General features: G+C 50.2%; 2 pseudogenes across 2 annotated transcripts; both read right to left on the reverse strand.

Moving 5' to 3' along the window:
- Positions 1-366: 366 nt before the first annotated feature.
- LOC311620859 (ADP/ATP translocase 2-like) lies at positions 367-1435 on the reverse strand (annotated as a pseudogene). Its single transcript has one exon. The product of its transcript is annotated as an ADP/ATP translocase 2-like (transcript).
- A 440-nt stretch (positions 1436-1875) lies between these two features.
- Positions 1876-15697, reverse strand: LOC311621749 (ADP/ATP translocase 2-like; annotated as a pseudogene). Its single transcript has 2 exons — positions 14962-15697; positions 1876-2061 (listed from the first exon to the last, which is right to left on the reverse strand). The product of its transcript is annotated as an ADP/ATP translocase 2-like (transcript).
- Between the last annotated feature and the right edge of the window lie 899 nt (positions 15698-16596).

Below are 16596 nucleotides of genomic sequence, written 5' to 3' on the forward strand. Positions count from 1 at the left end.
TGGCTCTTCCAAAACTTTGGGGAGGCCCAGTGGACAGCCTTGTTTAAACCCTCATGCACAGCCTAGACCTGCTGCACCAGCAGGGTCCCCAGAACCCTGGGAAGGAACCTCTTACCTCCAGATGAAGTCTGAGCCCTTGGCCTAGCCCCAGGCCCTCTCGGAAGGGCGGGCTGGCCTGGCGGCTCACCTCTTCCCAATCCTCTGTGCCTTCTGTCATGTCACATTTATTTATTTATTTGTTTGTTTGTTTGTTTATTTACTTATTTTTATATATTTCAGATATTTTTTATTTCTTCAAATTCATTATCAGGAGTGACTGAAATAAATATACTTGAGTCCCATCTTCATCATGGAAATGGCTTTAAGAGAAAACTGGTCAGATGAATACTTTAGCTTCCCATTTTCAACCAGTAAAATAGTTGCCCCTGATAAACAGACAACCAAAAGTCTGTCAAGAATGCTCAAGAGATGGTACATGATATAACAGGCCTGTTCACGGGGTCTGGGGGAGGGAAGACTAGGAAATAATTTATGTGAACTTCTCGATTTCATCACACGTGACAAGCACAAAAGCACCACCTATGCCTCTGAGAACATTGGGCCATGCACCCTTGAAAAAAGCTTTCCCTCCTTCATCACGAGCAATCTTCCTCCAGCAGTCAAGTGTGCCTGTGTACACGAATCAGTTCCTTTGTGCCCTGATTGCCTCATCATGTGGCGACGAACAGTGACAAATGTATAGGAAGTCGACCCAGCCACAGCTGTGCCGGACTGGGCCATCATCCAGCTGATGAAGATGTGAGTGTTCTTGGGATCTGGAAGCATTCCCTCTGCAGTATCATAGACACCGAAGTAGGCAGCTCGGTAGATGATAATACCCTGTACCGACACATTAAAGCTTTGGTAGAGGCCTCTAAGCCCGTCAGATTTGTAGATCTTAACCAGGCAGTCACCGAGGCCTTTGAATTTCCTTTCAGCTCTGGCTTTGCTCACATCAGCTGCTAGAGACGGGTATGGGCCAAATCAAGAGGATACACAAAACACAAGGAGGCCGCCCCAGCGCACCACCTGTTGCCAGATTCCCTGCAAAGTACCGCCAAGACCGGGCTCTCTTGTCCACACAACCCAGGAAGATTTGCTTGTATTTATCTTTGAAGGCAAAGTGGAGACCTGGGTGGGGAAGTGTCTGATGACATTGGCCAGGTCACCGCGCCAGAAGGTCAGGGCTCCTTGCTCCTTGGGGACACGGACCACACAGTCTGTAATGCCCTTGGATTGCTTATCTGCAGTGATTTGCTTGCTGGCATGCTGCACCTGAGCAGCAGCTTGACCCGCTCCATGGGTGCTACCGCGGCCTTGGAGATGGCTGCGGCCACTCCACCTGCCAGGAAGTCCTTGGCAAAGGACACAGCGGCATCTGTCATGTTGAAAAGAAGAAGCGTCCAAGTACAGGCCTGAGACCATAACTGGCTTGAACTCCGGGGTCTCCTGTCATGTCACCTTTGCTGTTCGTCTCCCCACACCCTGTCAAAGCTGTTTCATCCCTAGCTACTCTCACACCTGGCACCGAGGGAAGAACACAGACACCTTCCAAGTGACAGACCCTGGGAGGCCAACCCCTCCCACCAGACACACAGAACACGATTGTCCTGTCCGGCTCTCTGGAGGGGAGCTTGGACTCCTGAAAGCCCAATGGACCATGGGCTCTGCCCAGACCTGAATGAGGCCCTCAACCCAACTGTGCACAAGGCAGGAGCCCTGGGCCCCATGAACCTTCTGTAGACAATCTTCCTGTGGCCCCTCATGGGACTGAAACCTGTGCAGCAAACCTGGAAAGGGCTGTCAGCAAGCTCCCCACACCTCCAAAGTCAAGGTCTAGTTCAGGTGCTCCGAGGTAACAGCACAATCCAAGTCCAGGTCCCGATTTGTTTGTGTAGGCTCCGGGGCCAAGACAAAAACACGATACGTCCGTCCGGGAGCCTCCTCCAGGAAGAGCCCCCACCGATCTGTCTTCAGGGCGTCCCCTACTCCTCCTTCCTTCTGGATGGGGGCCCACACGGCCTGGGGTATAAAAGGGCCGGTGGAGGGTGCCCAGGTGCAAGACTCCCCTGTGCCAGGACCGGCTGACAAGACTTTCCTGGCCAGGTAGGGCGGTGCTCCCCTCCCGTGGATGGGGCCAACAGGGTCAAGCAGGGCCCCTCTCTGAGCGCCTGGTGACCTGTCCCTTCTTTCCAGGATCCTTGGGACTCAGGAGCCAGAAACCATGCTGCTGTGGCTGACCCTCGCCGTCCTGTGGAGCACCCCCTGCTGGGCAGATCGTGAGTCTGGTTGGGTCTGCCTTCCTCCAGCCCACCCCCTGTGCCTGGGCTCAGCCCTGGACTGACTCTGGTCTCAAATCCATCCCCTAGGCCTTGAGGGGCTTCATCAGTTCTGCAAAAAGATAACATATGTTACCGTGTCATTTTCTCTCCCTCCCTCAACTGGCTCTTTTTGTTCACCTAGAGATATATGGGAATGCAAGAGGCACGTACTTCAGCTCCACTCCAGACAATACAAATGACATATCTGGGATCCGGGTGTCCATAAGTCCTATAGGCATAATTAGGAGGTGAGTTGGGGCAGGGCACAGGGTCCGATCTCTTTCCTAACGCGTGCCACGGTTTTGGGAACTTGGGGAGTGGGGCTTAGGAACTCTTCAACAACAGCTTCCCAGGGCTCCTGAGGACTCCCTGAGGCCAGTTTGGAGTCACACAGCCACCAGCCATCGCCTTTCGTCTTGTCCCTTTTCCTCAGCCACCTCCTCTCCTGCACTCCCGTCCCACTTCTCTCTGTCTCCACCTGCAAGTGCAGACACTGCTTCTTGGTTTGATCCTAAAAAAGGGATAAACAATGCTTTACCCTCCTTGCTCCTTTCACCCCAAACTCAATTCAACCAAAAGCAGCCTTTCAGTCAGAAAATGCCTGATGGGAACGTCAGGGGGGAGCTTAGGGTCAAAGAGGAAGGAAGTGAGGGTCAGAGTGGACCACTGCTTGAACAAAATTCTCCAGACCCCGTCGAGGCAGAAAGCCCAGGCCCATTCCCCTGATGTTAGGGTGGTGTCCTTGCTTGGAGCGGGGGGAAATCTTTGCTCTCCACTGAGGGGGTTCCGGGACCTGGGAGAGAGGATGGGGGAGGGCAGCCAGGAGCAAAGGGACAGAGTATGGGGCCAGGAGCGGTGGAGGAGGCGGCTCTTGGACAGGCATCAAGGTGTGCAGAAGGACACAGACAGACTCAGATGAGCAAAGCTGGTGGGATTCCCCCAGGGGGTGTGAGGAGTCACTTGCTTCTCAGGCCTGCAACCTGACCTATTGGGAGTGATTGGAATCACTCAGAAAGCCAAGGGTGGCTGGGAACAGCTCCCTTCTCTGAGCAAGGGTGACAGCTGGCGCCGCCTGAGGGTCATGGTGACCCAGCAATTAGCAGAGCTCTCCTTAGGGGTGATCTCAGTGCCAGCTTCCAACAACCACCCCCTCGCTGCCGATGGAGACGCTGAGGCCCAGAAGGCTGGCCAACAAGCCCAAGACCACAGAGCCTGAAAGCAGCAGAGCAGCTTGTCTGCCTCAGGATCCCCAAGTCCTGGGCTCAGCGGACTGTGTCACAGGGATGGGGCTGTTCTCCTGGCTGGTGGCTGCGGGTAGGGGTGTGTGAGGGATAGAAGACCTGGGGGCGATGAGGCTCAAAGCTCCCCTTTCTTCCAGTGTCCAGCTGAGATATGGATCCAACTGGAGCGAAATATATGGCGTCTCAGGTGGGCGTTCCACGGAATTCCTCCTGGGGCCAGATGAATACATTATAGGGCTTGTCGGCTCACACAGGATCTACATCCGCTACCTGGTTGTCTATACCAACTTGGGGCGCTGGGCGCCATTTGGGATGCAAAGTGGCTACACCTTCACCGCCTCCCCGAGCGAACCCGGCAAGATACTCACAGGAATCTTCGGCCAGACCCAGGCCCTTGGCATCACAGGCATTGGTTTTAAGTGGGACTATCCTCTAGTTGTACCTCCCTCAGAACCACCAACCACAACCCAGAATAAGGAAACGGGAAATTGAATGATACAGCAAGGTCTCGGCTTGGCCCAGGTCAGGGCACATACCAGAATCAGCCAATGAATGCATAAATAAGTGGAACAACAAATCAATGTTTCTCTCTCTCTCTCTTTCTCTCTCTCTCTCTCTCTCTCTCTCTCTCTCTCTCTCTCTCTCTCTCTGTAATTAATAAAAAAAATTTTAAAAAAGAACAACTAGCTGAAACTGGTATGGCTCAGTGGATAGAGCGTCGGCCTGCAGACTGAAGGGTCCTGGGTTTGATTCTGGTCAAGGACATGTTCCTTGGTTGTGGGCACATCCCCAGTAGGGAGTGTGCAGGAGGCAGCTGATCGATGTTTCTCTCTCATCAATATTTCTAACTCTCTATCCTTCTATCTTCCTCTCTGTAAAAAGCCAATAAAATATATTTTTTGAAAAAATAAAAAATAATAAAGAGAACAACTAAATAATGTCACAAAAAATGAGTATCCCGGGTCCCCATGGATGGGGGCATAGGTCACCCTGTTGAGGCTGTTGGACTGGTGGCAGCCAAGTCGGGTGCTGAATCAGAATCCCCCAGATAAAGCTCCTGCTGCAGGAACAGTGCGTCCAGGTGCGGTCCTGGGTCTGGTGTGCCCCCAAGCCCTCTGAGCTCGTGGGGAATCTGGCCTCCGGGGTAGAGCTCAGCGAACGGAGCTGCAGGATGACACAGGAGGTGGGTCTGACACCCCAGGCCCCCGAGATTCTGCTGAGGGTGCGGGACCGACCCTGGGCTGATTCCACAATTTTAGAGGATTCTGAGCTCCAGCGATGCCCCCCAGCCCTGCTCGCCACCCCAAGCCCAGCCGGCCGGCCTCTGCTGGCCCTGGTCAGGGCTAGGCTTCTCTGAGTGTACTGGCCTCAGGGGAGCCACTCACTTACTCACTCACTCACTGGGCACATATTCGCCAAGCCCTCACCCATGCCAGGCTCTCCTGGGTGTAAAGAAGAGACCAGATGTTCAGCAGAGAGGCAGCTCGTGGGGTTGGAGTCACTCACTGGAGCAAATGGTGGCAGTTGGCTGTGGCATCTGTGTTGAAGGGGATCGTGCAGGGCATGGTACCTGGGCACCTTCCCAGAGGAGGGGTGGTGGGGATGTGCTTCAGGGAAGCCTTCCGGGAAGAGCTCTGTCCTGGAGGCCGAGTGAGAACAGGCCAGTTGGAGGCAAGGGAAGATGTCATTCCAGGGGAGGGATGGACCTGGGCAAAGGTGAGAGCCAGAGCTAGCCGAGGGCCCAGCTCCTGGAAGCGTGGTGAGTGGTTACAGGGGCAACGGAGTGGTAAGGCCGACCCCAGGCCTTGCACATCCTTCACGTCTCCCTTCACAAGCCAAGGTCTGAGGCCCAGAGTCCTCCAGGGACCAGGCTTCCTTCAAATGTTTTGAATCGTGACCCCCAGGAAGAAACACGTTCTGTGCTGTGACACAGAACACACACACGTCTATCAAACCTCCACAGCCAAACAACAGTCCTGCCAAGTGCCCATCCCCCCTGAGCTCCCGGCTCACAGCAGCCCTCGGAGGACAGCTTCCATCATCACCTCCTGCAAAAGGAGACCCCGGAGGCACAGAGAGCACCGTGCCTGGGCCTAGCCACACAGCAGCGCCGGGCGGAAAAGGAGGCTCAACCCGAGGTGGTCTGGCTGCAAAGCCTGGGCCAGAACCACACACCCAGGCAAAGATTTCCCACCGATCCTCTTCCTTCTGTGGGAGGTGCAGAAGACACATTTATTTTTCTGTACTTTGATTTTAAATTCTGGTTGAGAGCCCCTCATAGTCTTAACTTGTCAGTCTGTGCGGGAAATTCAGAGAGCCTGTGAACTTGGGCCAGGAAAAAAATTGTCTCCTTATTTTCATTGCCTTCTACTGGAAATTTTGTTTTTCTTTCCATTATTTTTAAAAATATATATATTATTGATTTCTTACAGAGAGGAAGGGAGAGAGATAGAGAGCTAGAAATGTCGATGAGAGAGAAACATAGACCAGCTGCCTCTTGCACACCCCCTTCCGGGGATGTGCCCGCAACCAAAGTATACGCCCTTGGCTGGAATCCAACCTGGGACCTTTCCATCTGCAGGCTGACTCTACCGCTGAGCCAAACCGCTTTCGGCTTCCTTCCATTATTAACGTGACCTTCCTCACCTCATCAACAGGGCCTGAGGCTTTGTCATATTAGTTACGGTTGTCCCGGTATCTTGAAATATACGCTCATAACTTCAAAATTATGGGTGTTTTAGAGGTGTCTCTCAATGTGTCAGTATTAACAGCACAGAAATATACACTGAGTGGCCATATTATGATGATCTCTGAAGGCACAATAATCTGGCCACTCAGTGTACTTCTCTTGAGTACCTCATTATTTGACACTATAATTTGTGCACCTGTTCAGTTTTCCCCTTTGCACTGGCTGATAGAAAGCTCAGGCAAATAGGTGGTTGATCTCCAGCAAAAGCCTAGAACTTTTGGTACCCATTTGAGATACAAATACACTGAGTGCCCTGGTTAGTATGCGTTCAGAGATCATAATACTCTGGCCAGTCAGTGCATAGAGCACGTATCAGAAACATTCTGACAGCTGAAACTGAGGTCGCTGTGCAGGAACCCCTTCTCTGCCTAAGTGAAGGGGGGGTGGGTAGGAGGCTGTGGGGGAGGGAGAAGCACCTTGCATCCCGCCTTCATCCTGCTCCACTGGGCTTCAGGGCCCTGCTGTTGCATAATTAATGTCTTGCCTTTGATTTGCTGAAAGGGAAACCTGTTTTCAGTTATAAAAGGATTCTTTTTTAAAAAATGTGTTTTTTATTGATTTTTTACAGAGAGTAAGGGAAAGGGAGAGAGAATTAGAAACATCAATGAAAGAGAAACATCAATCAGCTGCCTCCTGCACATACCCTACTAGGGATGTGCCTGCAACCCAGGTACATGCCCTTGACTGGAATCGAACCAGGGACCCTTTAGTCCGCAGGCGCACGCTCTATCCACTGAGCCATACCGGTTAGGGCTATAAAGGGATTCTTGACCCCTTTCACAGGTGCTCACCTTTCTTGGGACTGACAAGTGCAAAGGGGGTCCCTGCCCCCCAATACCTCCTGGTGCGGCCACAGATGTAGCCAGAAATGGGAGGAGCACTAAGTCATTGCCTTGTGATAGGGATCAGATAGGATGAAAGTGGGGAGAGGACAGTGGGAAGAGGACAGAGAGGGTTAGGGGGAGCAGACACGGATCCAGCTCCGGAGCTGGTGTGAGGGCAGACGAAGTGTGAAGCACAGTGGGTGGCGCAGTGGATCTTATTTGTGGAAGAGTCTCAGGAACCCTTCAGGGCACACCCCTCTTCCCCAGGCTCCAAGTGTGGGCAGGAGACCCCAGCTGTGGTCTTGGGCCTCCACTGCCTGGTACTCCTGTGTTTCCCTGTGGGTCCATGGACAGCTGCACGCTGGCTGGGGCAGAGACCACTGCCAAGGAGGCTGTGGGCAGTCACCTCCTGCTGCCGTGGTGGGAAAGACTCTCAAACAGTGTGGGCAACTGTCCCTTTTGGCCTTCTGGTGGCCGCCTCCCACCATCCACTCAGAGTGAGGCCAAGGCTAAGACCTCTGGCCACACCATCACCTAAGCCCATCACCTAAGTCCAAGCTGAGCCAGCCATTCTCAGGGTAACAGTTGGGCGGGTTCTGCGTGTGCCTGGTGATGTCACGTGTGAAAAGTGGGCCTTGGGGCAGCCAAGGGGCTGAACACTGATGAACAGAGAACAGTAGAAAGACAGAGATGGCCTGAATGGCCTTCCCGCCAGGCTCTAGACTTTCTAGATCAGCTATTCCTGCTCTTACATTCCAAAATACACCCAAGGAGGCATGCCAGGTAAAATGCAGGACACCCAGTTAGGTTGGAATTTCAGATATACAATAATAATTTTTAGTCTAACTTATTATGTACATCAAACCTTCCATTTTGAAAAAGTATAACTATGTCCCCAATATTTTTTTTTTAATTTTTTAGTGGAAGCATATCTCAAATACTGCATGGGGTGTAGTTAGGCTACTAAATTATTTGTTATATCTGAAACAAACTTTAATGGGGTTTACTGTGTATTTGCTGAATTTGGCAGCCCGAACCCAAGACACCTGGGAGCTGTGGGAGGAGAGGGCGCTGGCGGCAGCGCTCAGGCCTGGGCCTGGCAGGGAGGACGGCACTCTGGCCAGAGGAAAGGACAGGTCAGGGAGACAGAACTGCCCAGGATGAAGCAGGCTCCTGCTGCTTACTACCACAGCTCCGAGGCACCAGGAAAACCCCAGGGGAGGGATCCTGCAAACATTCCGTTTTGACACACGTGTGCCCCAGCCTTTCCAAACTTGGAGCACTTTCACCAGCTTCATTTAGGACCTGCCTCTCCCTCACTCAGGGTTGAGTCACTCCATCGCTCCCTAACACCCAGAACCTAGGTGGGACCCAGGGTGTGCTGGGTGGAGACACCAGGAAGCTGGGAGTGCAGGGCCTGCTCTAGGGCTGCAGTGGTTTGAAACCCTCCTTGGAGAAGCAGCACAGAGTGGATACGATTGGGGATTCAGCGCTAAAACCCTGAGTCTTACGCGCCCCTTGTTGAGGTGTGCTGCGTCAGCATGGCCAAAGCTGAATCTGAGAGGGGGCGTGAACGATTGAGAAAAGACAGACAAGAGAATGAAAGCTGGGTCTGGGTGGGACGCTGCCTCTCTGATGGAGAGAGTGACATCGCCCAAAAGCGGTGCCTTTATTTTATAGCCAGATTTCCACGAGGCAAACTGAGGGCGTGGTCAAGATGTTTACAACATTCTCCTGAGTTTCAAGCCCACTCAATTACATGCACCTGAACTCTATCAAGTTCACTTCACTCAGGCACGTGGGGACACGTGTTGGGACCATAGGTGCAAGCTCACAACCACAGCCGTTGGCTATAATTACGCTGGGAGGGCTCTGCCTGCTGGCTGGGACTTGCACATGGCCATGAGAGGACTGTGCCCCTCCTTAGTCCGAGGCTTGAACCTGTCCAAACACTGTAGCCGCTCTCCACAATGAGGCCATCACCCCAAGGGAGACCCAATCCCCGTGGAGGCTCCCCTTTGTAACTGCGTCTCTGCGGCAGCCGTATATCAGAGAGGGGGGGCAGGACAGTTCGTGGGGACAGGGGCCACGTCTTCAAATGTCTGGCTCAGCTCTGCATTCAGCAGGTGCGGAGGCCAGGGCGTCGTGCTGGGTGGGTAAGGGCAGGAAAGGGCAGAGTCTTACACTGAGCGCTGAAGGCCGGACTGAGAGGAGTGAGAGGACCGGGAACACCAGCATGACTCCGAGGTCGCACCCCAGGACTTGGACCATGGGGTCAGGGGTGGCAGACTTGGAGAACACTTCAGGGAGGCAGTGGGGAGGAGAGCTCAGGTGGAGGTAGAGGAAAAGGAACCGAGGAGAATCTTCTGTTCCTACAGCCTTTAGGGCTTCATGAGGAGATGGAGTCCAGGGCTGTTGCATGGCTGTGCTACCTGCCCAATCGCTCAGACAGCCCCACCTTGTCACTGTCCTGAAAGTCATAGTAAGTTTGGATCAACAGGCTTCACATTTTCTTTCTAATTTTTAATGATTGATTGATTTTGAGAGAGAGAGAGAGAGAGAGAGAGAGAGAGAGAGAGAGAGAGAGAGAGATCTGCTGTTCTACCCATTGACTCCTGCACGTGCCCAGACCAGGGATGGAACCCGCAATCTGGGTGCACTGGGATGATATGCCAACCAACTGATTACCTGGCCTGGCAGGGCCTCACATTTTCATTTTAAAGCAGGCCTCCCTACTTCCCCATACAAACACACAAAGTATGCAGCCAGCCCTGGAAGGAAACTCTGTTTCTCAAGGACACTGCTAACGCCCCTGCTCCCTGATTCAGTCTCCAGGCAGGTCAACTTCCGCCTCCCCTTCCTTCCAGCCCCCAGCCCCTCTCCTACCTGCTTCGTGTGGCCTGAGTCTTTAAGCCATTGCCTTTGTGCTCAGTCACCATCTCGCCATATGCACTACCAGTGTGACCTCAAATGCCCTGCCCTGAGCAGGATTCCATTTGGGGTGTCCTGGAGGAGTGCTCAGAGTTTGTGTTCCTATCCACAGGTGCCTCCAAAAAGTGAGCCCCATGGGACATAGGAAGAGCCAATGAGGGTTAAGGAGAACAGTCGCATTGACCAACCAAGGCAAAGAATGGTCCAACGCCAAGGGGTGTTTGCAGAGCCCTGGGCACGTGAGGAGGAAGAAAGCAGACAGGTCCTGCCTGGGATGACCCCCAAGGGATTGGAGACACAGAAGCAACTGCCCAGAGCAGAAGGCCACTCACTGAGAATGTCTGAGACAAGCCCTGTCCTTTCCTCCTTTGGGTGAATTGGCTTAAGTTCTCTTTAGATTCCGCACTTAAAAGATCTGTTCTGCCAAAACCGGTTTGGCTCAGTGTATAGAGCATCGGTCTGCGGACTGAAAGGTCCCAGGTTCGATTAACACTTTTTTGCGGCCACATCCCCAGTAGCCGGTGTGAAGGAGGCAGCTGGTCGATGTTTCTCTCTCATCGATGTTTCTAGTTCTCTATCCTTCTCTCTTCCTCTCTGTAAAAAAATCAATAATATATATATATATTTTTTAAAAATCTGTTCTGCTGCCCTGTCCGAGGACTTTCCATAAGGCCACTGATGGAGCACACACCCGGACCAGGCTGTCCAACCTTTATGGCTTTGTCTACTCCTTCTAAAGTTAGATCATGTTATCTCTATAGAGTTTTGATATTCAACTGTATTCTCTCTGAATTTTCCTGTATTTTTTAAATAAACCTTTATTGTTCATATTATTACAAAAGTTCTTCATTTTGTTTCCCCTCTAACAGGTTCCTACCCTAACCTCTGCCCTTTCCCCACCCCACATTGTCCTCATCCATAGGTGCACAGTTTATGTTCAGTCTCTTCCCACATCCCTCACTCCTCTTTTCCCTGAGAATCATCAGTCCACTCCCCTTCCATACCTCTGATTCTATTATATTCAACAGTTAATATTGTTCATCAGGTTTTTTAATTCTCTTGGTTTTTAGATTCACTTGTTGATAGTTATGTATTAGTTGTTCATAATTTTTATCTTTATTTTCTTTCTCTTCCTAAAGAACCCCCTTCAGCAATTCATATAATTATGGTTTGGCAGTGATGAACTCCTTTAGCTTTTTTTTTTTTTTTTTTTTTTTTTTTTTTTTTTTTTTTTTAAGTGCAGTTCTTTATCTGGCCTTGGATTCTGAGTGATAGCTTTGCTGGGTAGAGTCTTTTTGGCTGTAGGTTCTTGCTACTCATCACCTTGAATATTTTTTGCCATTCCTGTCTGGCCTGATGTTTTCTGCTGAGAAATCGGCTGACAATCATATGGATGCTCCTTTATAGGTAACTACCTGTTTCTCTCTTGCTGCTTTTAATATTCTCTCTTTGTCTTTTGCTCTTGGCATTTTAATTATGATGTGTCTTGGTGTGGTCCTCTTTGGATTCCTTTTGTTTGGGGTTCTGTGTGCTTCCTGGAGTTATAGGTCTAATTCTTTCACAAGGTGGGGGAAGTTTTCTGTCATTATTTCTTTCAGTATATTTTCGGTATCTTGTTCTCTCTCTTCTTCTGGGACTCCCATAATTCTGATGTTGGTTCGCTTAAAGTTGTCCCAGAGGTTTCTTACATTATCTTCAACTTTCTGTATTCTCTTGTCTTCTTGCTTCTGTGGAGGAGTATCTTCTGGCTCTTTATGTTCCAAATCTTTGACTTGATTCTTGCGATCTTCCATTCTGTTTTTAGGACTCTGTATAATATTTTTCAATTCAGACAATGTATTCTTTATTTCTTGTTGATCCCTTATTATTTCTTGTTGATCCTTTATGATTTCTTATTGATCCCTTATTATTTCTAGTTGATCCCTTATTTTTTGTTGATCCCTTATTATTTCTAGTTGATCCCTTTTCATATCCTCATAGGTCTTATCGACCTTTTCTAGGAAATTCTTGAAAAACCTCATAAGTGTGGTTTTGAACTCTATATCCAGTCGCTTTTTGTCCTCCATTTCTTTCGTTTGTGATCTGTTTCCTTGTCTGAGCATTTTTGCAACTTCCCTGAGTTGGTAGCCTTAAAAGTCTCTGAGTTCAGCTTGGATGGGGCAGAGTTTCAGTGTGGAGCCTACAGCCTTGGCTTCCATCAGCCACGCCCTATGAAGCACCAGAGTCTCAGTATTCCTCAGCGTCTTTCAGTACTCGTTGTAAGCACCTCTGAGAGAAAGGTGCCTTAGAGTTTCCCCTGCTACCAAACAATTTAGGCTCTCCCCCAATGAGCCCCGAACTGGGTTTCAGTTCAGTTGGCAGTGGAGTTGGAAGTAGAGTTCAGAGCAGTCTGGAGCCCCTGTCTCCCTCCCGCCAGGGCATTCCAGCGGTACAATCAACCACCCATTCTCTGCGTGCAATATGCGCACCTCCGGGACTTCCTTATGCTGCTCCCCAGGGTTTCCGCCTTACAGCCCAGGCTCCCTCTGTATGAGCCCGGGTCCCCAGGGTGTGGCCTAGAACTGGGGTTCAGTCCAGTTGGAACTGGGGCTCAGCACAGTCCAGAGCTTTTATCTCCTTCCCACTAGGGAAGCCAGCCAGGCACTCAGCCTCTCCATCCTCTCCATACGCGTAGCGTGTCTCCATACCTTAGGCTTTTACAGCTCCTCCGCTCTTCCTTCTGGTTTTCTCTTTCCTTCTCATTTTAGAATTTCCAGTCAGTTGACTTTCCTGTAGTTCTGGGTAATGTCCATTTTATATTTTAGTTGTATTTTACTGAAATTGTTGTGTGAGGCTGCAGTTAGGTGTTACCTATGCCGCCATCTTGGATTCTCTCTCCTTTCCTGTATTTTTAATCAGCTTTATTGAAGCATAATTTATATATAAAGAGGCACCCACGTTAACAGTATAGTTTAATGAGTTTTGACAAATGTTTACACCTATGTAATCATCACCACACAAAAATGCAGAGAGTTTCCGTCATCACAAAAAGGTCCCCTGGTGTCCTTGGTACCAAGTTCCCTCCCAAATTCAGTTCCAGGGAATCTGTTTGCTTTTTGTTACTATGAATTCATTTTGCCTTTTTGAAAATTTCACATAAAGGAAGTGATATATGCTGTTTTGTGTCTGGCTTTTTTTTATTCAACATTATAATTTTGAGATTCACCTATGTTATCTGTATTTCAGTAGTGTGTGCCTTCTGGTATTTTTTTTTAATCCTCACCCAAAGGTATTTTCACTATTGATTTCTAGAGAGAGGGAGGAGGAGGGGAGAGGGAGATAGAGAGACACATCGATTGGTTGCCTCCTGCATGCACACCTATTAGGACTGGGGAAACCTGCTCCCAAGGTATAATACATGCCCTTGACCGGGAATTGAACCCAAAACCCTTCATTATGCGAGTGAATCTCCTATCCCAGTGATCCGCAAACTCATTAGTCAACAGAGCCAAATATCAACAACACAATGATCAAAATTTTTTTGAGAGCCAAATTTTTTAAAGTTAAACTATATAGGTAGATACATTGTTATTATCTTAATTTGGGTACTCCTTAGCTGGCCTTTTGCTAAAAACTCAAGGGGCTATTTCACTGACCTAGAAAGAACTCTCCAAAAATTCATTTGGAACAATAAAAGACCCCAAATAGCCACAACAATCCTGAGAAAGAAGAGTAAAGTAGGAGGGATCTCAATACCAGATTTGAAGCTGTATTACAAAGCCACTGTTCACAAAACAGCATGGTACTGGCACAAGAACAGACATATAGATCAATGGAATAGAATAGAGAATCCAGATATCAACCCAAATCACTGTGCTCAATTAATATTTGACAAAGGAGGCACGAACATACAATGGAGTCAAGACAGTCTCTTCAATAAATGGTGTTGGGAAAATTGGACAGATACATGCAAAAGAATGAAACTAGATCACCAACTTTACACTATACCCAAAAATAAACTCAAAATGGATACTGGTGCAACCTTGGCCTGTGCCTTGATGAGGCAAACCTTCGGGTGCAGGGGGCAATGCCCAACCAACTGAGCCACCCTGACTAGGGTATCAGCCCCTATGTTGATGACTATGACCCGATAGCTCTTCCAAAAGGTTGGGGAGGCCAGGTGGACAGCCTTGTTCCAGCGCTCACATACAGCCTAGACCTGCTGCACCAGCAGGGTCCCCAGAACCCTGGGAAGGACCCTCTTAACTCCAGATGAAGTCTGAGCCCTTGGTCTGGCCCCAGGCCCTCTCGGAAGGGAGGGCTGGCCTGGCGGCTCACCTCTTCCCAATCCTCTGTGCCTCCTGTCATGTCACATTTATTTATTTATTTGTTCGTTTATTTATTTATTTATTTTTATATATTTCAGATATTTTTTATTTCTTCAAATTCATTATCAGGAGTGACTGAAATAAAAAATATAATTGAGTCCCATCATCATCATGGAAATGGCTTTAAGAGAAAACTGGTCAGATGAATATTATTGCTTCCCATTTTCAACCAGTAAAATAGTTGCCCCTGATAAACAGACAACCAAAAGTCTGTCAAGAATGCTCAAGAGATGGTACATGATATAACATGCCAGTTCACCGGGTCTGGGGGAGGGAAGACTAGGAAATAATTTCTGTAAACTTCTCGATTTCATCACACGAGACAAGCACAAAAGCACCACCTATGCCTCTGAGAACATTGAGCCATGCACTCTTGAAAAAAGCTTTGTCTCCTTCATCACGAGCAATCTTCCTCCAGCAGTCAAGTGTGTCTGTGTATATGATATCAGTTCCCTTGCGCCCTGATTGCATCATCATGTGGCGACGAACAATGTCAAATGGATAGGAAGTCAACCCAGCCACAGCTGTGATGGACTGGGCCATCATCCAGCTGATGAAGATGTGAGTGTTCTTGTGATCTGGAAGAATTTCCTCTGCAGTATCATAGACAGCGAAGTAGTCAGCTCAGTAGATGATAATACCCTGTACCGACACAGGTATAGGCCTCTAAGCCCATCAGATTTGTAGATCTTAACCAGGCAGTCACCTAGGCCTTTGAATTACCTTTCAGCTCCGGCTTTGCTCACATCAGCTGCTAGAGACATCTACGGGCAAAATCAAGAGCATACACAAAATACAAGGAGGCCACACCAGCGGCACCACCTGATGCCAGATTCCCTGCAAAGTATCGCCAAGACCGGGCTCTATGGTCCACACAACCCAGGAAGATTTGCTTGGGTTTATCTTTGAAGGCAAAGTGGAGAGCCTGGGTGGGGAAGTGTCTGATGACATTGGCCAGGTCACCACGCAAGAAGGTCAGGGCTCCTTGCTACTTGAGAACACGGACCACACAGTCTGTAATGCCCTTGGATTGCTTATCTGCAGTGATTTGCTTGCTGGCATGCTGCACCTACAGCAGCTTGACCCGCTCAATGGGTGCTACCACGGTCTTCGAGATGGCTGCGGCCACTCCACCTGCCAGGAAGTCCTTGGCAAAGAACTCGGCAGCATCTGTCATGTTGAAAAGAAGAAGCGGGCAAGTACAGGCCAGGGACCGTAACTGGCTTGAACTCCGGGCTCTCCTGTCATGTCACCTTTGCTGTTTGTCACTCCACACCCCGTCAAGGCTGTTTCATCCCCAGCTACTCTCAGACCTGGCACCGAGGGAAGAACACAGACACCTTCCAAGTGACAGACCCTGGGAGGCCAACCCCTCCCACCTGACACACAGAACATGATAGTCCTGTCCGGCTCTCTGGAGGGGAGCTTGGACTCCTGAAAGCGCAAGGGACCATGGGCTCTGCCCAGACCTGAATGAGGCCCTCAACCCAACTGTGCACAAGGCAGGAGCCCTGGGCCCCACGAATCTTCTGTGGACATTCCCCCTGTGGCCCCTCGTGGGGCTGAATCCTGTCCAGCCAACGTGGAAAGGGCTGTCAGCAAGCTCCCCACACCTCCGAAGTCAAAGTCCATTTCAGGTGCTCAGAGGTGACAGCACAATCCTCGATCCGGTCCTGCTTTTTTTGCCTAGGCTCCGGGGCCAAGACAACAAACACGATACGTCCGTCCGGGAGCCTCCTCCAGGAAGAGCCCCCACCGATCTGTCTTCAGGGCATCCCCTACTCCTCCTTCCTTCTGGATGGGGGCCCACACGGCCTGGGGTATAAAAGGCCCGGTGGTGGGTGCCCAGGTGCAAGACTCCCCTGTGCCAGGACCGGCTGACAAGACTTTCCTGGCCAGGTAGGGCGGTGCTCCCCTCCGGGAGATGGGGCTGACAGGGTCAAGCAGAGACCCTCTCTGAACGCCTGGTGACCTGTCCCTTCTTTCCAGGATTCTTGGGACTCAGGAGCCAGAAACCATGCTGCTGTGGCTGACCCTCACTGTCCTGTGCAGCACCCCCTGCTGGGCAGATCGTGAGTCTGGCTGAGTCTGCCTCCCTCCAGCCAACCCCTTGGGCCTGGGCTC

Source organism: Pipistrellus hanaki (genome assembly GCF_964339955.1).
Source record: "Pipistrellus hanaki genome assembly, chromosome: 4".
Classification (NCBI taxonomy): domain Eukaryota; kingdom Metazoa; phylum Chordata; class Mammalia; order Chiroptera; family Vespertilionidae; genus Pipistrellus; species Pipistrellus hanaki.